Here is a 21,618-nt window from a genome sequence, read left to right on the forward strand (position 1 = left end):
CAGGCCGGGCTGTCCAGGTGGTCCCGGCCGTGGAGTGGTCCATCTGGGCGCAGGGACCTCTATGTTTATTTTTTTTTGCCAGTACCATGCTGTTTTGGCTACTATAACTTTATAGAACATTTTGAAGTCTGGTAGTGGGATGCTTCCAACTTTGTTCTTTTTACTTAAGAATGCTTTGGCTGTTATGGGTCTTTTTTGGCTCCGTATTAGTTTTCGGATTATTGCTTCTATTTCTGTGAGGAATATTACTGATACTTTGCTAGGGATTGCATTGAATCTGTAGAACACTTTGAGTAATATGAACATTTAACAATATTGATTCTTCCAATATGTAAACATGGAATATCTTTTCCCTTTTATGTGTGTCCCCTTCAATTTCTTTCATTGGTGTTTTAGAGTTTTCATTCCAGAGATTTTTCACCTCTTTGATTGGGTTGATTCATACTTCTTTTTCATAGCTATTGTACATTCTTGGTTTTCTTTTTCAGATTGTTCACTGTTGGCATATAGGAAGGCTATTGATTTTTTTGTGTGTTGATTTTTTATCTTGCAGTTTCGCTAAATTTGTTTATCTGTTATGAGAGATTTTTGATTGAGTCTTTAGGTTTGTCCATATACAAGATAATATAATCTTCAATCAAGAATAATTTGACTTTATTATTTCCAGTTTATATGCCCTTTATGTCTTTTTCTTATCCAATTGCTCTGGCTAGGACTTACAGTACTATGTTGAAAAAAAGTAGTGAAAGTGGGCATTCTTGGTTTGTTCTGGATCTCAGGTTTTCCCAGTTCAGTATGATACTAAACTAATTGCACCTGGTAAGAGAAGGTCTACCGTGGTTGTGGCCAGTTGAAACAGGACTGAGTTGGTTGGAACTGGCCATAATCAGTCTGAACTGGCGTAAACCAATTGTAGCCAGACAAAGCTGGATAAAACTGGTTGAGGCCAGCCATAGCCAGTGTAAAGTGGCTGTGGCAGTAATAACTGGTCTAAACCAGTTGTGACCAGGTGTAATTGGTCTAAGCCTATCAGAACCAGCCATAATCTGGCAGAACTGGTATGAACTGGTTGAGGCTGGCCCAAACCAGCCAAAACCAATTACAGATGGTCAGAACCAGTCTAAACTGGTTGTGGCCTGTCATAGCTATGCAAAACTAGTTTTGGCCAGTTGAAAACTGACTTAAACTTATGGCAACTGGTCATATTCAGTCTAAAGGGCATTCAAATGGAAAATAAGAAAGTCAAATCATCTTTGAAGATGATGTGATATTCTGTATGGAAAAACCTTAAGACTTCACCAGAAAACTCTTATAACAGATAAGCAGCTCAGTAAAGTTGCAGGACACAAGATCAACATACAAAATCAATAGCCTTGTTATATGCCAACAGTGAACAACCTGAAAAACCCGGGAAGTGTGCTAATGTACAATAGCTACAAAAAAATAGTAGGAAAAACAACTGAAGAAGTGAAAGATCTCTGGAATGAAAACTATTAAATACCAATGAATGAAATTGAAGAGGACACACACAAAAGGGAAAGATATTCCATGTTTGTAGATTGGAAGGATTGAGGGGACACCAAGAATGGGGACATGGTGGAGAAACAAACAAGACAGCCCAAAGGCAAAATTTGCTGGCTGTGCATTTTTGCTACAAGCTGTCTTCAGAGATGTAGACACGGAGCTGGCGAGAGTTGAGGGGATATAGAAGGAAATTGGTGAGAATGACAGATATAATTCATCTGGAAAATAAATGCCTGGGGTATTTTCTGAAAGGCATGCAGGTGAGAAATATGTGACTAAGAGATGGCTTGTTCCAGCAAGTACCCTATGGTGTCTGGCTGTGCCCTGAAGTCAAAAGCAGAGTTATTTGATCATATGACATCTGTGGGGTGATGGCAACTGTTAGCTTTAAGTAGACAGAGAATCTGTGCTGGGGCAGGTGTGTTTGTGCATGGAGGGCAGATGAGGATTGAGAGAGAGGAGTTGTGTATAATAAGTCCTAAAGGAGAGCGAATGCAGCTAAACAACTCAATAACTCTGTCCTAGTTTCAGCTCCATCAGTGCAAGGGCAAAGCATCGAAATTAGCCTTCAGTACAGTTTATTTGTTGCTATCTAAATTCCAGTTTTTTTTTTTTGTTTTTTTTTTTTGTCAAGTTAGTCCATTTGCATGCAAAGTTGCTAGTTCTAATCTACTCTGGTAATGACTTGGGTAAGCAGGTTGAAAATGTCTTACTCCTCCCTAAAGGCTCACTATGTAGAAAGGAAGGAGAGTAAAGCAACCTTTTCATAATTAAACAAGGAAGAAAATTACATCACGTTTTTATACTTTTCATTTTTCTTTACCTCTCACAACTTTGGATGCTGAACTAGGGTTGGCAGGAACATGGACTGGAGAAGATGCGTGACATGTTTCTTGGAATTCAAACTTCTCTTTATCACGATGCCTTAGTAATGCTGCCCAGCCAATTTCTGCATTAAACAAACACAAATTGAAGGAGAGGAACATTATTTAATCTCCCCATGGCCAACGTCCATTAATAACCTAGATTTTCCTGAACCTAAATCTTTTATACAGCTAATTCATCATCTTCCTTTTTTTAAAAAAATGGATTCTTCTCTAAGATTTATTCTCAAAGATACTTAATTCTTTCAACTAAATGATGAGATCGTGAGGTATGACATGGCTGAAATTTTATATTCTCCTTGTAAGAATTGAACACCACTCTTTTCAATTCCAATGCATTTCGTTTAGTTCTGTTCTCTGCTGTCCCATTTTCCCTCTTGTTTCGTTCTAGAAATCACCAGAGTCAGATCTTGAACTTAATACCCACTTTGAATGCCTAGATCAAGACTCCATTTTGATGGTCTGGGTTAAAACTCTGTAAGTGCTTAATTCCTTTAACTATCCCATTATCAACCTCTTCCCCCATCCCTTTCAGACACTAAACATAGAATAAATGGGATGCATTTACTTAAAAGGCCAGGAACTTTGTGAATGGCCAGCCAGCGTTGGGGCATCACCAGAAGGAATTAATAGAAAGGAAAGCCAGCCCAAGGGGAAATTTTAAATAGGTGAAGTTTATTTAAATTCACTTAATCTCTTTTCCTCGACACCTTTCTTTCTTCTTATGGCTCCTTAATTAACTTCCCCCTTTCTCTTTTCTAGCCCCACAGAGTGTTCGTGCTACTTTCTGGCTATCCTAGACTATGTATATATATCTGCCTTGTACAGCACCACCATGGTTGCCTGACCCCTCTTTCTTATTCAGATATATATCATCACAGACCTTGCTCTCTAGTGTCCTAAGTAAACCCTAGTTAACTGATAAGCTCAACTGTGCCGGAGAAGGTTAATATGGTGTTTTCTCCTTCAGATTTTGACTTTCAAAAGGAGACTTCAGAAGTTATTTAACCCAAAGGAATGCATATCTTTTGGTGGAATTCTAGGCGCCTTGGTAGACAATTTTTGAGATGAGTGGCCCTATTGCTCAGATGCCACCATGTATGTCATTTTCTATGTCGTCTCTAATTAAATTGAGTTCTGCCTCCGGGACTGTAATGGAGAAATTTTAGATAGGTATGCTTTCTAAGTGAATTACTGACTTTATTCATTTATGCAAATCACACCATTTGTTCATTTAATAGAGATTTACTGAGCATCTACTGTATTGCAAGTTGTGAGAGGTGCCTTGGATATACCTGATGCATAAGACAGTATGGCAGTAGTAAAATCTGAACAACCAGAGTTCACTTCCTGGCTTCCTCTAGGGAAGGAATAGTTGCGAAACCTGTCCCATTCATCATTAAAAAAAAAAAAAAAAAAAAAAAAAGATGAAGAATATGTATCACACACTTGAACTTAATCGATGCAGTTCACTTACTGTGGTTCACGAAGAAAGGGTTTGGAAAAACAAGATAAATACTTCAGTCAGGGCACGCTGGCTGCTGAAGCATATTTAAAAATCAAATTACCATTTTAATGGTATGCATCGTTTCCATATCAAATGATGACATTATTGGCAAAGACTAGAAGGTGACACAATTTTGAGTGCTTAAACTGTCCCAACAATAGATGAAGCTATCTTCAAAGGACTACAAAGCCACTCCACCATCTGGCACCCTCTCTCTGCATCCTGGTGTGGATGGGGAAAAAGAACGCTTCCAAGTGGTGAAATGAAATGAAATTGGCTTGCCCTGAGGATGCACATTGAGGAGGGCCTCTTCGGCCATCTGACATTCTTCTTACTGTAACTGCATAAAGGGATGGCTTCCCAAGCAACAATCTTATAAACAAACTATTTTTTATTATTACAAGTAGACAGGTTTACTACAGGTTTATTGTAGAAAGCACAGCAGAACACAAAGCAAAAAAAAAGAAGTCATTTATAAAACGTGGAAATAGCTAATATTGATATTTCAGTGTATATCCTTCCAGTCTTTAAAATTTCCTGTGTGCATTCGTGTGTGTGTGTTTATGTGTGTATGTGTGTGTTTTCAAAGCAAAAATGAAATCAAACTGTATTATTTTCCATTTAACACAGGCTGACTTCATAAGCATGTGGCCTGTGCTTGGTTTAATGATCTACTGTTGCCATCATGAAATACTTAATTTTATCTTTGAACCTGTGTGTTGTAAGTGAAGTCCGATGGGAGTGGAGGAGATGCATGCAATATGGGTGGCTCCTGTTCTTGATGCCTCATTTGCATATAGTGTTCACAGTGCTCCATAAGCACAGAATTCCGATGGGTCCACAATGCAAGGGACTTTGTGAGACTGAAAGCAAGCATGAGGTAAGCATGTTATATCTATAACTGAATGCTCACCATCCTGAGGGACTGTGCTTTCCGCTTGAACCACAGCTAGCTTCTAATGCAGAGAGAAGACAATGAACGTTTTAAGAAACATGAAGGACCAAGAAAACTTATCATATCCTTTCTTACACAGGTTACCTCCCTGTATTAGCCAAGCACTTGAAATGATGACATAGAAGGAAAAAGTAAGCAACCTGTAATTCCTTTCCTCTCAGTTCTTCCTTACTCATCAGTAAACCAAAGGTAGAGAGTGCTGGTAGACTGGGGGTACATCAAGAAGTGAAATAAAAACAGTTGAGTTTACTTTGTGAACTCATTTCCATGTTCTGGCAAGAGAGAAATACATATGTATATGAAAACTCAAAGTAGAAATTGTATAATTTTGGTGATTCTAAACAAGAAATGGTTTTATTCGCATTTTGAACTTGTACCACACGATAGAAAGATGAATGGTTCAATTCATGCTAATAAATTTTTAAATTTTATTTACTTAACAACATTAAATAGTAAATTAAGAATTTCATGTCAAGTCAAATGAGAGACCACAGAAGAAAGGAAAGATACTTTTTTTTGTTTAGGGCCCCTCATTTTCATTTTCCACTGGGCCCTGTGAACTATATAGCCAACCTTGACTGAATGATACATTGTGATCATTTTTTTCAAATCATTAAATATGATTTATTTTTATTTTTATTAGATGTTTTAATAGACTTTATTTTTAGAGAAATTTTAGGTTTACAGCAAAACTGAATGCAAGATACAGTTCCAACGTATGTCTTGTCCTCACATACACACAGCCTCCCCCGTTATCAATATCCCCCAACTAGGGCTAGAAAAGGTAAATTTGCTATAATTGATAAACCTATATTGACATGTCATTGTCACTCAATGTCCACAGTTTACATTAGAGTTCATTGTTAGTGTTGTACATTCTATGGGTTTGAATGAATTTATAATGACACATATCCAGCATTATAGTATCTTACAGAATAATTTCACTGCCCTAAAAATCTTCTGTGCTCCATAAACATGATTTTAAAAGATTATTACTAACATCTGTATAGTAAATGGCTTCAATTGATGAATTTACTTAACTTGTTTTCTATAACTTTTTGGACATTTAGAAGATTTACCATGTGTTTCAATTAGTTGTTTATTATGGTATGATGAAAATCTCTGTATGCCAATCCTTACATACATCTATGGCTGTTTCCTTAAGGAAATTCCAATAAGTAGAATTGCTAAGTCAAATGATATGTACATTTATAAGCATTTTGAGATATAGTGACACAGTTATCCTGGGAAAGTTGGTAACAATGTCCAATTTCTACCTTAATACAGCAACCACATTCAGTACTTCATCTATCCCTTCAATTACTGTTTGTGTCCATGCATTCAGTCTTTGGTGTTTTTCACCCACATATTCTTTCATCAGTAATCCCTACTCTGTGTCAGGTACTGTATCAGGAAGGTACTGGAGCAAATGATGAAGACCTGACTTTATGGAACTGACTTGACTTTATGGAACTGACAGTCGAGTGGGAAAGTTCAGACTGAACCCCACAAATACCTATGTATTTACAAACTGCAATGAGTTCTGTGAAGGAAAGGCTAGAGTGCTTTTAGAGCATTGAGTTGGCATCTTCACTTGGTTGGAGTGTCAAGAATGTTTCCCCTGAAGAGGTCATAGCTAGGTGAGACTTGAAGGAAAAGTTGAAATTAAGTTGGTAAAGGAAAGGAGAAGGAGAATGGAAGCGTCACAGACAGATGACCAGCCTGACCAAAGGCCTGTGGCAGGAGGGGTGAAGTCATGGAAGCGAAAGTCCAGTGTGGTTGGAGCACAGAGAGCAGAGGGGAAAGTTGAGAGAGACAAAGCTGGAGGCACGGATTAGACCAGAGGTCCACAAACTGTGGCCACCAGGTTAGATCCAGCTTGCTGTCTATTTTTATAAATAAAGTTTCATTTGAATACAGGCATGCTCATTTGTTTCTGTATTGTCTATGACTGCTTTTGAGTTACAATGGCAGAGGTAAGTAGTTCCAAGAGAGACTGCGTGACCCCAAAAGGCTGCAATATTTACTGTTATGCCCTTTATGGAAAAAGCTTGCCTACTGCTAGACAAGACCATGCAAGGTCTTGAAGTCTGTAGAGAGGTTTCATTCTTTACCCCGGAACAGTGGGAAGTGATTAAAAGATTGAAAGATATAAGTAGCATGTGATTTGTATTTTGGAATGGACTGAAAGGTGCAGAGGAAAATGCAGGGAGACCAGTGAAGACTGTCACACTATTCCAGGCGGGAGCCAATGGACCCTTGCAAGAGGGTAGTGGCTTTAGAGATGGAAATTGAAAGACATTTGAGAAGCAAAACCAAGAGGATATAACATGATGGGAGAGGGAGAGAGTTATCAAAAATTACCCCTAGGTTTCTGTTTAGTACAATTGCACGAACCATGGTGCTCTTTACAGAAATAAGGAAGACTGGAAAAGGACCCATTGAGAGTGCCCAGGGAGATATTAATGAGTTCAGTGTGAGGTACCTTTGAGGTAGCCAAGAGGATTTTGAACAGGCAATTGGATAAAGGTTTCTACAGCTCAGAAAAGTAGTGAATACTCCCCATTGTAATTTGGCCAAAAACATACTTAGTATCTCATTATATATTTTCTACTGGGTTTATATTTGCCACTGAATTTTTAATACAAAGAACATTTATTTAGTGTCTATGATGTGCTAAGCACTTGTGAGTTACTGCAAGAGAATGCAAATACAAATAAAATAGGCTTTCTATTCTCAAGATCACACAATCTACAATATAAAGCAGTCACTAATGAATGGTATTAGAGTTGAGACCAAAAATGCTATGGGAGCAAAAACCAAAAATAAAACCAAAATGATGTGGGAAGTGCAGTTATTCTGTCAGGGGGGAGAAATCCACAAAGGAGGTGGTACTGGAGAAAGGATAAATGGGGTTTCAGATGGTAAAGAGGGGGTGAGGTCAATATATACAGGGGCAAAGGGAATGGGGTTTCAGATGGTAAAGAGGGGTGAGATCAATGTATACCGGGGCAAAAGGAATAGCATGAGCTGGAGAGTGGAGCTGAGAAAGGTTATCAGTTACTGGTGGGCAGTTCTTCTGAAATAAAAGAAATTTGTGGTTTTTCTATTCTTACTAAACCCAGGAGTACCTGCCTGAGCTTAGAACAATACTTGGCACCCTAATTCTGCTTTGGTCTAATCTTCATGTCTGGTGAGCATATGGTGCTTTGCCACCTATATTGCAGATATGAGATCTTATCTGACTGATTCCTTACTCCCATAGTGAAATAATTAATTGTTTTATCCTTTGCACTCTCATATTGCTTTATCTTTTATGCTTAAATTGCTCTTGTCACACACTATTGGGGTTAAATATAGATGCATTTCTCTATCTACCAGGACACGAACTTATTAAGGGTTGCTATTCTGTCTTCTACATCTTTGGACCCTCAGTGCCTAGAACAGTGCAAAGTAATAGCAACAACAATGGCAAACATCCGCTGAATCAAATTAAATGGAAGCCAGAAACTTCTGGCTCTAGTGTTGGTGTTTGAGTGATCTAATGAAAAGTCCCGGGCTACATGCTGGTGAGGACCGGGAGCAAGAGAAGAAATTGAATTTGAATAATTGAATTTTAAGAAGCAGGCATATGCTTCTGCTGTAACTTCACCACACCAGACAGCATAGCCCAGATGCAAATCAAAATGCATTATGTATTTAATGTGTCTCATGGGGTTGGCATCCGAGATAATAGGAAGAGAAGGCAGGGATTATAATCAAAGTAGTAACATCTAAAGACATTTAGCTAGTGGGGAAAGGTCAGGGCGTATCTTTGGATATTTAGTCAATCTTGTGCTAGAGAAGAGTGGATATGATTGAGCGATGTGTGTGTTGGGGGGGATGTGGGTGTGTTTGTGTGTGCTGTAGATAATTTAGAGACAGAAGAAATGAAGTGGAAAAATCAGGATCTCTGGGGCAGATGTTTCTTGGAGTTTTGAGAGTTGGATATCAGTTCTGATTGTTGGTACTAATGTATGGTGCTTGAATTTGAGAATAATAAAAATACTTTGCCCCTGGGGAAACAATGTGTTGTTTCTCAGTTTCTCCTGAAGTTAGGGCAAGAGAAAATGAGATTTTGTGGAACCAAGAAGAAATTAAGTTATGAGGAAGAGGGAAGATATGTAACACCTGCCATATGCCAAACACTTTGTCTTCTTAAATATACCTCCAACACAGTTATAAGTGAGGTATCAGTATCTATGTTTTGAGTGAGAGAAAATGGAGGACCAGAGAGGTTGAATAACATCCTTAATATCACACAGTTGAGAAGAGGCAGGGCTGGGGTTCAGACTCACGTTTGATTAATTACAAAGCCCCTGATTTCATCACCACCTTCTCTTATCTTCCTAGATTCTGAAATCTGAAAAGTGGCTACAAAACTTTTGTGTGATACCCTCCTACACAGACATGTGAGGGGTGGCAATATAGGTGTTGTCGTGGTAGGGACTCATTGTTATTGAGGGGCAGGTAGATAGATAGCCTCAATGAGCTCTGAGTGCCTCATTTAGATCTACAGTATCCTTATGAGTAAGCCCTACATTCCCTTGTGATGCTGTTGTACTAGAAAAGTTGTGATTTTCATCTAAAGGTCTTAGAACTGCCTTCTAGATTCCAAACAGAGAGACAGAAAAGAGAGGATAAAAGGAAGTTGAGAATTCCCAGGACACTAAAGGCTGACAAAACTCTAGTTATTGTACATTGCAAACTACCTTCATGATCATTTAATGCAGTGCTTTCACTTTACAGATAAAGACACTAAAGCCGGGGACTGACTCCAGAAAATTTACTTCGAAATGTCAAATATACCCCTGTGGTCTTGCTACAGTCCCTTTCAGCACGTCTTCACCTCTCCGGACATTTCCACTCCCCAGGAGCACATGACCCTTATCATTTTTTATAGGGCCTTTCCCCCAGAGAGTTCTCAAATTCAGGACTTGGTAAGGTCTGAACATATTACCCTTATTGGATTTTCTGTATTTAAGAAATCTAAATGTCCCTCATTTAAAAAACATATATTCTCATAAAAATTTTAGAACATAAAATTAATATAAGAATATCGTTTGATATTCTTTCATCCAGACACAACCATTCTTAATAGTTTAGTAACAGTTTCCTTCCAGTCTTTTTTGCTTTTCAAATGTATCCTTGTTTCCATGTTGCATTAGGAAGCAATTTGAATAGGGGAGTTCAAAACTAAATTTCAGGCATGTGGGACTGATGTTTGGCTCTGTGAATGCGCACACACACATACACACACTCACACACACACTATACACACACACACATATATACACACATATACACACACACACACATATATATATAGTGGCCCCAGAGTGGTGTAAGCTGACACCAATGTTAGTGGGCCCAGACAGGCCTATATATATACACACACACACGCACACACATATGTGTATATATATGTGTGTATATGTATGTGTGTGTATATATATACATATATAGAGAGAGAGTGTGTGTGTGTATGTGTGTGAGTATGTGTGTGTGTAGGGGTAGAAAAGACTGGAGAGTTGGGTTTGGGGGGATTGTAGTAAACCCAACCTAGCATCTTTGAAATCCATGGCATGAGTGACTGCCACAACTCTCTCAAACCTGGGGCTGAGTGCTTTCCTTGGCAAAGGGGTGCCCAACGGCACCCCTTTGCCAAACAGTATAATTCATGTCCTTTGGGTGTCATTCAAATGGGGACCACAACATGATCAAATGGTGGCTGGATAACCACAATGTCTGCTCCTGCCATCTCTGGTCATGAAAAACTGCTTGGAAAAGAAGAAGCAAGAAACAGAATTTTAAAAAAATCATCCAAAAGGAGTCAGACGCCTTTGGGAACTCATCAATGCCATCTTGTCACCCGTCAGAGGCAGAGCAATTGAGAGATCAAGAGCTGAGTTATCTGCTTTCGCAGTCCAGAAAGAAGAAAACTGGCTCCGTCAGGGCCAACCGAAGGAACATGCTTCCAGGATCACACAGAGTGCCTCAGCATTTCTCGCTGTCTCCACTGTGTTTTTCCGTTGACAATTCTGAAACCACGCCACAGCAACCAGCTGTCTCTGTCAACCCCAGCGTTTTCCTGTCTCTCACACTTTCCCTTGCTTTCCATCACACAAAAGAGTTCTGTTAACTAGAAGCCTTTGCAGTGTGGCTGTGAGGTCGTGGTGGTAAGAACCTCTGTTGCCCAAAGCTGCCGGTGGCTGTCTGGGGCTCCAGACATTTTTAAGATCAAAATCAGGAGGAAAAAATATCAAACCACTTTTTGAAGCTACTGCTCCAGCGTTCTTTGGAGTGCCCAGTCTCCTCCCTATGCACAGCCCCAGGCACTGTCTGACCCAGCCTTTTATGCACTTACACTCCAGAACATTTCCAAAAATACACATCCACTTTAACAAAAAGTCATCTGAGCCAGTGTTCCCTTAGTGGAAGGAGGCTCTGTTTATGCTCTAAGTCCTCTTGCTTCCAGGAGACGAAGATGGGAGGGACATGAAACCCCCAGTTGAGTAGGCAACAGCCTTATGCTTGTTAGTCCTCTCATATCCCCACCAGGTGGAATGGCTCCTACTAGGCAGAATGGCTTTCTCTGAGTAAAATGGCTCCCTCTGGGTAGAACAATTCCCCTTGACTAGAAGGATTCCCCTTAAGTAGAATAGTTTCCTACCCCCCCACCCCCCTGGGTAGAATGGCTCACCCTTGGTAGAATGGTTCCACCTGGGTAGAATGGCTTCCCCTGGGTAAAATGGCTCCCTCTGGCTGAGCTTCTCCTGCCTCAGGACTCCTATGGCCATAGACGGCAAGGAGGAGCCCAAAACCTCTAGGTGACAAGTGGGTAACAATTCTAGTACTTCCACTCACTGGTTGGTGTGACCTTGGACACATCTTAACATTTTTGACCTTTGGTCAGTTTTCTTACCTACAAATTGAGACAAATAATACTTCTCTACTGGATTTGTGAGAATTAAGGTAGCAACATATGCTTAAAGCCTAATACAGTGAGCACATGGTCAATTTGTGGATACAATAGCTGGTATTACTATGTCTAAGTTATTACTATGTCTTTCCATATCTGGATCTCCCTCCTAGTTAGGGTCTCCATATGACTCATCCAGCTTTTTATGTGAGGGAATCGATGTACTTAGACACATAAAGAATAGAAACATCCAATGAGGTAAAAGTCTGACCCCTAGGAGTTGCCCTGCCCCACGAGCCAGACATAATCCTGCTACTGGGCACAGAAGAAGATGACCCAAGGCTAAGGGCCCTTAGAAGGACATCATGCCTCCAAAGATTCTTCCTCAGTCTGACTGACTGATGCCAGAATTCCCACCACAACACATTCTTTTCTATGATCTCTGTTAAAGAAATAATTCCCCAGAGGGCTTACACATTATCAGATATTTGTCCTTGTTTGTGACTGGGAAGGATGTTGACAGAAAAAAAAAATCTGTGGCTGTTTGAAAGTCAAGGAGTCATGGAGTCATAGTCAGACCTGGGAGGAACTTTCTTTGAGATCATCCTATGGTTGTTTGTATGTTTGTTTTTGTTTTTGTTTTGACAAGGAATAATCTGAAGCCCAGAGGCTTTTAAAGTTGTAGCAAAGGTGCTGTGCAGTGTGAGAAAAGACACATGAAGCAGAAATCTGGGAATCTGGAAGACCAACCTTACTGAATTTTATTTATTTATTTTTTTTTGAGACGGAGTCTAGCTCTGTCGCCCAGGCTGGAGTGCAGTGGCCAGATCTCAGCTCACTGCAAGCTCCACCTCCCGGGTTTACGCCATTCTCCTGCCTCAGCCTCCCGAGTAGCTGGGACTACAGGCGCCCGCCACCTCGCCCGGTTAGTTTTTTGTAGAGACGGGGTTTCACCGTGTTAGCCAGGATGGTCTCGATCTCCTGACCTTGTGATCCGCCCGTCTCGGCCTCCCAAAGTGCTGGGATTACAGGCTTGAGCCACCACGCCCGGCCTACTGAATTTTAGAGATGCGCCTCCAGGCCATCCATATCCACGTTCTCTCCCCCAGTTTTAGAATGAGTTTTTAGAACAACTTTAACTCTGTGGAATTGTGAAAAAATTCAAATGTCAACAGTATAAGTGGAGTTTATATTGTATATAGTAAAATAAAATTTAAGGCTTATGTTAGGAATGTTCTTAGGTAATTTTAACATAGGTAAGTTTTGATTCCTCAGTTTACTAATGGAGTTCCAGGGCAGAGTCTGTTTCTCTCATATCCAGGGCCCTTGTCCACACCTGACTGTCCTGGTGTGTCTGGCATGGAACACAGCCAGAGGTGGCCTTGACTGCAAGTTGTTTGTCAGAATGACAGCTTTTTCTGCTAAATGCTCCCTCCCTCTCATGCATGTTGGCACCAAAAATGCCAGAAAATGAAAATTGCAATAAATAAAGGACACTTGCCTCTCCGCTTCAGCATCAGATTAGAGTTCTCCAGCACACTCTCCTTTCCTTTTCTCTTCCATGGAAAGGGGAAATTGGAGGAAATTTTCTGTGGGAAATTGGAGAGTAACCTGATTAGGTCAGACTAAATGGGGAAGTTTTCTAAATGGTCTTTTGAAGTTAGCCTTCTGCCTGTCTCCATTCCCTAACTGCTCCACGTCTAACACATAGAGGAACGAGGCACATATACTTGGAAAATTCACTAGGAACTGGCTAAAGGAATTACCAAGAGAGAGAAGTCATGAATTCGCCAGTATACACTGAGCACTTGCCATGTGCCTGGAGCTCTGCTAGTCAACAGGTGAGGTGCAAATATGGCTGTTCTGTAGTGTGCAGTGATGGTGAGAAGGGAGTTAGAGATTTAAAAAGAAGATTATTTGAATATTTGGTCGCTTTATGGTGTTCTATGTGTCATCAAGGCTTTGCTCATTCTTTTTAATTCTTTTTTAAAATTTTTGTCTGACTGTGTTATTTCAAAAGGCCTATCTTCAAGTTCTAAGATTCTTTCATCTGCTTGATTCAGTCTATTGAAGCTTTTGGATGTATTACATTTTATATTTTATTTAATGAATTCTTCAGTTCCAGAATTTCTATTTGGTTCTTTTTTATGATATCTGTCTTTTTTGGCAGATTTCTCATTCATAGTCTGAATAATTTTTTTTCTGAATTCTTTGTATTGTTTTGCAGAATTCTCTTATATCTCACTGAGCTTCTTTAGCATCAATAAATTGAATTCCTTCTTTTCAGGATTTTGTGTATTTCATTTTAATTGGTATCTGTTGCTGGAGAGCTAATTGTGTTCCTTTGAAGGTGTCACATTTCCTTATTTTTTCATGTTTCCTGCTCTTATACTGATATCTGTGCATCTGGTGTAACAGTCACTTCTGCCAGTTTTTTGAATTTGCTTTCATAGGAGATGACTTTTTCCTGAGGATGAATCTATGGTGTTAGTTGAATAAAGCATTTGGCTTTGATTCTGAGTGTGTGCAGTAGTATAGTCTCTATATGATTTCTTTGGATGCAAACAGTGTCAGTGGTATCTGTAATTTTCTTGGTGGCTTAATGGAGGATGTGGAGAAGTCTTGCTGGGGACTGGAATGCCAGGTGAGCTAGTCCTTGGACTCCAGTGGTGGCAGTGGTGGGCCAAGCATGTTGGTCCTTGGGTTCCCAAGTGGTGTATGCTGGCACCAATGTTAGTGGGCCCAGGCAGGCTAATTCTTGGCCCTCCAGGTGGCTTACTTAGATGCCAGTAGTAGCAGCAGGGGGTCAGATTGGTGGATGGGTTCTCATGCCCCTGGGCAGATGGTGTGGTCTGGATGTTAGCAGTATCAGTGGCAGGATGGTCCTCTGGGTTCAAGTGGTCTGTACTGGTATTGGCAGTGGCTGCAATGAGCTGGACTGGGCAACCTCCAGGCCCACAAGAGGCATGTACAGGTAGTTGCCAGCTGTAACGGTAGCAGCCTGGTAGATAAGTCCAACTTCAGTCTCCCAGGAGAAGTACCAATAGTGGTGGATTGGGTTGGGCAATCTCCTCGTTCACAGACTGTGTGCTGTGATATGGGGCAGGGGGCAGCAAGGAGCGGGAGGACTTGTTTTCAGCACTCCTGATGGTGTGAACAGGCACTAGCCATGGTAAACAGGGGTGAAGCAATTCCCAGGACACCTGCAGAATACTTGGGTGGGAGCAGCAATGGCTGCACTGCCTCCCTGCCACCGGAGAGAGCGGTGCTGCCTTCAGTGATGGCAGCCTAGACTGGCATGTGGGGAGCTCACATGCTACTCATGCCTCAGCCCCGATGGCAAATGCACTTCAGTCACTGCTGCAGTAGTCTGTGCCTGGGTCTTGCCTTTGCCCTAGGAGCAGTAGCCCCGTGATCACTCACACTTAAGCCTGGCACCTAAGCCCTGGAGTTAGCAGCTTCTCTTTCACCATAGTCCCTGCACTACTGGGCCCCAAAAGAGTGCACAGTGTATTGGGGATGGGGCTCTAAAATGGTGCTTTGCTGTAGCTGCTTAAGTCTCAGGGAGGGTGTGGACCCAGAGCAAGCATCTTCCCTAGGGCAGTGTCATTGCACAATCTCCTGGCAATTTCCAATGTTAGTTTCAGGGCCTGTGAGGGTCAAAGGGCTCTCTTATGGCTAGGACTGCAGGAGTTCACAGTGGGAATATGGACTACTGAGTGTATCACTTACTCTTTCCCCTTATTAAGGAGTTTCTCTTGGCTCCAAGGCAATCTGGCTGACCAGGTTGCCACATTTCCTTCTCCTTCCTTGCTTTAGGTATTTCCTGTCACTTTTCTGTTGAATTCAGTGTTCTCTTAGATGATCTATTTGATATGTGATTACCTACTCTATTTTGGTTCTTCTTAGTGGAGAAGGCAAGTGTGAAATGTCTTTAATCAGCCATCTTGAAGACCCAGACCTCCAAGCAATCCTCAACAAAATACTAGCAAACAAAATTCAACAGCACATTAAAAAGATGTGATCAAGTAGATTTATACCAAGGAGGCAAGGATGACTTAAAACACACAAATCAATAAACATGATATATCACATCAATGGAATGAAGGACAAATACCATATGACTATCTCAATAGGTGTAGAAGAAGTACTTTATAGAATTCAATATTCTTTCATGATAAAAACTATCAACAAACTATGCATAGGAGGAACATGTTTCAAAATAATGAAGGGTATATATGACAGACCCACAGCTAACATCATACTGAGGAAAAACTGAAAGCTTTTCCTTTAAAAACTGGAACAAGACAAGGGTGCCCAAATTCATCATTCCTATTCAGTATAATACTAGAGGTCCTAGCCAGAGCAATTAGACAAGCAAAAGACATAAAACGCATCAAAACTGGAAAAGAGGAAGTTGAATTTTCACTCTTTGCAGATGACATGATCTTATATTAAGAAAACCAAAATACTCTACAAAAAATTTCTATAGCTGATAAGCAAACTCAGTAAAGTTGCAGGGTAAAAAGTCAACATATGAAAATCAGTAGTGTTTCTAGATACCAATAAAAGAATAGCTGAAAAACAAATCAAGAAGGCAATCCCATTTATAATAGCAACAAAAATAAAAAATACCTAGGAATACATTTAACCAAGGAGGTAGAAGATCTTTGCAAGAAAAACTGCAAAGCACTGATGAAAGAAACTGAAGTGAACGTAAATAAATGGAAAGACATCCCATGGTTATGGATTCGAAGAACTGATATCATTAAAATGATCATATTTCTCAAAGCAATGTACAGACTCAACGCAATTTCTATCAAATACCAATGACATTTTTTCACAGAAACAGAAAAAGGAATCCTAAAATTCTTGTGGAATCAAAAAAGAGCCTCAATAGCCAAAACAGTACTGAGCAAAAAATAAATCACACTACCTGTAGCCTTGCAAAATATACTGCAAGGCTATAGTAACCAAAATAGCTTGGTATTTTTATAAAAATTGACACATAGACCAATGGAACTGAATAGAGCATCCAGAAAATAAATCCATATGTTTATGACCAACTTATTTTCAACAAAGTCCCCAAGAAGACACACTGAGAAATTGACACTCTGTTTAATAAATGACTGTAAGAAAATTGGATATCCATAAGCAGAAGAATGAAATTGGACCCCGTCTTTCACCATATATAAAAATATACTCAAGATAGATGAAAGACTTAAATGCAAGACTCAAAGCTATAAAACTACCGGAAGAAATCATAGGTAAAACACTCCAAGACGTTGGTCTAGGCAAAGATTTTATGTCAAAACCTCAAAAACACAAACAACTGAAGCCAACATAGACAAATGGGACTATATCAAACTCAGAAACTTCTACACAGCAAGGAAACAATCAACAGAATGAAGAGAAAACCTGCTGAATGGGAGAAAATATTTTCAAACTATTCATCCAAGAAGGAACTCAAACAACTCAATCAACCCCCCCCCAAAAAAAAATCCCATTAAAAGGTGGGCAAAGAACATAAATAGACAACAAGTACCTGAAAAAATCCTCAACATCACTATGCAACAGAGAAATTAAAATCAAAACCACAATGTGATATCATCCTACCCCAATTAGAATGGCTATCATTAAAAAGACAAAAAAATAACAGATGCTGGTGAGGATGTGGAAAAAAGAGAACTCTTATACATTTTTGTTGTTAATATGAATTAGTTCAATAACTGTGGAAAACAGTATGGAGATGCCTCAAAAAACTAAAAATAGAACTACCATATGATTCAGTAATCCCATTAGTGGAGAGCCACCCAAAAGAAAAGAAATCAATATATCAAAGGGATATATGTACTTACATGTTTATTGCAACACTATTCACAATAGCAAGGACATGGAATCAACCTAAGTGTCTGTCGGTGGACAAATGGGTAAGAAAAATGTGGCATATATACATAATAAAATGCTATTCACCCATAAAAAGAATGGAATCATGTCATTTGCAGCAACATGGATAGAACTAGAGGTCACTATGTTAAGTATATAGCCCAGGCACAGAAACACAAATTTTACATGTTCTCACTCATATGTAGGACCTAAAAAGCTCGATCATATGGAGATAGAGAATAGAATGGTAGATACAAGAGGCTGAGAAGGTTGTGAAGATAGGATGAAGAAACAGAGAAGGCTGGTGATTGGGTACAAACTTACAGTGAGATAGAAGAAAAAAGTTTCAATATTAAACAGTCAATTAGGGTGACTATAGTTAGCAACAACCTATTATGTATTTCAAGTAGCTAAAACACAATCATTACGCACTGTATGCATGTAAAAAACACATGTACTCCATAAATATGTAAAATATTATATATTAACAAAAGGAAAAAGCATGTTAACAGATAAAAAATTAAAAGGGGATGAAAAGAGAAAGTAAAATAGCCCCTGGCTTTAGAGAACTTTTACAGTAGTAGGGGTGACATTTGAGTAGCCATGTGAGCGATCAATACAAGCAGACCAAAAGAAGAGTGTTGCAGACAAGCAGGAATGAGCCCCATACAGGCATAGTCAGAGGGCTTCTTATAAGAAGTGGGACGGGACTGCACAGCATGGACATTCGTTGAGTGCCTCCTCAGATCAATGAAAGCATGGATAGAATTAAGATGGTTGAAGAAAGAGGGAACGAGGGCAAATGTTGGGATGCCTGGATAGAGAGTCTTCTGCCTAAGGTCAGAATCATCCTGGGCCCTGATGGACAGTGATGAGGGATCTGGAGTCCTAGATTAAAGGGGTCAGCTACAAAGCAGTTAGAGAGGAAACCTGAGGGGGCTGAGTGTAAAGTTGCTTGAATTCCAGGTGGGGTAATTTAGACTTGACGTGTTAGATAAGGGTGAAATGTGCCTGATTATTCAATAATTATTTATTACATGCTTACTTGGTGCCAGGACTCTTCTCTCCATTGGGATGAAAATGATTAGGAACGTCAGTGAGCCAGAAGGGAGGGTGTACCTCAGAGTGAGGGAAGTTTTATCTAAACGGCAGGCTGGGGAACCTCGAGGGATGTTTCTGAGGGTGAGGATCTGTACCTGCCTGGTGACTACAGGAATAAAGAGGGAGAAGAAAAAATAAGAGATTATTTTTCTTCCAAAGAATGAATCAGCAGGACTTAGTGGTAGACTGCTAAACTTGTTAAAGACCAGGAAGGAGGAATCATGTGAAATGTGTCCTTCTCATTCTCATTTCCCTGAGCTGAGTAGCAATAACAACAAAACAACAACAACAACAACAATAACAACAACAACCAAAAAAAAAACCAGCTAAAAGGTAGATGTTCCAAGCCACTGAACCTGTTATTTTCTGCTATGATAGCTCCCTGTACAGCAGTATCACCACACAGCATGACCCTGGGAAGCAGAGAGAAGAACTTGTAGGTGTTCACTTAGTGGTACCCACTGGAACCTGAGAAACCATTTAGAGGCTTATCATCCCCTGCCCTCATGAAAGCATGTGCTGCTGCAGCCCTACTTTTGTTTTCTAGGAGAACAAACAGAAAGGAAGAGGATGGACAAGAAATCAAGATTAAGTTGTTCTTCATTCATTCAACCGACGTTTATTAAGGGTCAGCTTTGCGCAAAGCATCAGCAACTGTATGTACCTAACAGCTAACGATCAAAGTCTCCAGGTGCTGCAAGATTCTGAAGACATGTGCAAATGCCTTGTGCTATAACCCTATTTGTATCCCTAGTGCTTGATCTGTAGGAACATTTGATCTGGGCTTGATAAATGGACACACAGGTGAAGGAAGAAACAAATGAAAAGTGGCATCTATGAAGGCTGGAGGACTCAGGGACAACTCCTGGATGAGATGAGCTGAGATGAGGACACAGAGGGTAAGCAAGAGTTAAATGGACAGGATAAAAATTCTACAGGTACATTAGAGCCACAGAAACAGAGAGGTCAGGATAAATTTAGCCTTTGTAGGCAAAGTTGTCTGATGAATCATTGCCTGAATTGCTTATGTATGCTCATATTCGGCAAACGTGGTCTATGTCTTATCTGGTCTTCCTTACAAGTCCCCATATCCCTTAGTGGTGACAAAGAGACTAAAGTTTAATCTACCATGGTTTAAAACATGGTTCATTCTGTTAATGTCAACATTCCTTGAAGGTAAAATCCCAAATTTGGGGATTACTCAGTCTCTCCTATTCTTTCCTCTTCTTTCTGAGATAATCCTTGGGTATATGGCAGGGTGGGAGTGAGGGACTCACTTGGCTCTAGGATGGGACAGTGAAGAAGTGTCAATGTTGTCTTTGGATTCTCTGTTGGCCTCCAGTGATGAAGCCAGTGGCTGGTGTCACCCCCTGGGTTTGATCAAGGGCAGTAGTCCTTTCTAGCTGACTTCCCTGGCCTGCCTGGTAGACCTCTCTGTTTCTGTCTCTGCCACAGCTTCCATCTTCCCACCTAACCTCTGCTCTGAGTCCCCTTCCCTGGTCATAGTGAGCCCTATGGCAGGCCTTTTGACAGTCAGCTCAGCAGCCTTTTCTGTCTCACTGTTGAGGCTGCAGGTGGGGTGCTGTGGGGACATCTGGGTCCCATATGTACCACTGAAGCTCAAGGAGACCCACCTAAGCTAAGCCTTGAAGTGTGTTTATGTTTCACCATGCTGCAATACCAAGTCAGTGTTGCTGTGGCTGTAACCCAGGGGCAGCCTGTGAAACATCTCCTTGGACCACAGCTCCCTTGTGGTAAGAGAGAAAAACCGAAGGGCTAATGCACATATACCCGTTTGAGTCAAACCCAGCTTCCTTCTCTAACTCTGTTCTCTCTCTGTGCCTTCTTTTTTCCCATCACCCCCTAAATCCCCTGCAAAATAACTTCCTTCTTCAGTAGAGCAGTGACTCTCACAGCTTATCTGTTACAGGCCAGTGGGTTGCTTTCTTCAGACTCTGAGAAAATGCCATGAACAGAGACGTTTTGCCTTAATTCTTGGTAGACTTAAAAGGAACATCATGAAATTCAGAAAATCACATCTCAAGACAACATCACTTGTTTAGATGCAAATTCAATTATTCTTTCTACCAACAATAGCTGACTTTTAACTCTTTCTTTCTTCTGTTAAAAATAAAAAAATCTCATTGTCCCCCAGGGCAAATGGTCTCCTGGAAAATTTTTTAAAAAGAAGAAAAGACAACAGCATATTGAAACACGTGACAGGTGTTTCACAAGCTTCTATCTTCAAAAGAGCCCAGCATTATTCTGCAGAAGATGAAACCAAGGCACAGACAGTAAAGAGACTTGCTTAAGGCCACGCAGTTCATAGGCCCAGCTCTTCACTTCTAGGTTTTTTGCACCTTCCATAACATCACAGCATACCTAAAGTGAAGACCACAATTGGGAGCTAAGGAAAATAGGACCAGATAGGAAGAACAGGGCTGGAAACTAGGCAGAGAAGTTAAGAATGAATAAGGCAGGAATGGAAGGCTATGGATGATTTATAGGGAAAAGGTTGGGGGGTCAGGATAGAAGCAGTGTTTAAGGATAATTCCCCAGAGATCAGCTACAGGAGGTTTCTTTTCCTTACCGCCTAGGGGAAGCAAGCTGTTTGTTGCAAAACATCTCAGGAGGAGTGTTTCCAGAGATCTCTCCTCCTGGGCTCCTCCTCTGTGAATCCCCTGCTGATGAACCTGCAAAGTGGGTCTGAAGCTACCCAGTCCCTTCCTCACTCAGGGCGGGGTGGAGTGGAGCAGTGGAAAGACCCTCTGTCCTGCTCAGGGGCCTCAGCTACTCCTCA

The sequence above is a fragment of the Rhinopithecus roxellana genome, chromosome 8 (genome assembly GCF_007565055.1).
Source record: "Rhinopithecus roxellana isolate Shanxi Qingling chromosome 8, ASM756505v1, whole genome shotgun sequence".
In the NCBI taxonomy this organism is placed as follows: Eukaryota; Metazoa; Chordata; class Mammalia; order Primates; family Cercopithecidae; genus Rhinopithecus; species Rhinopithecus roxellana.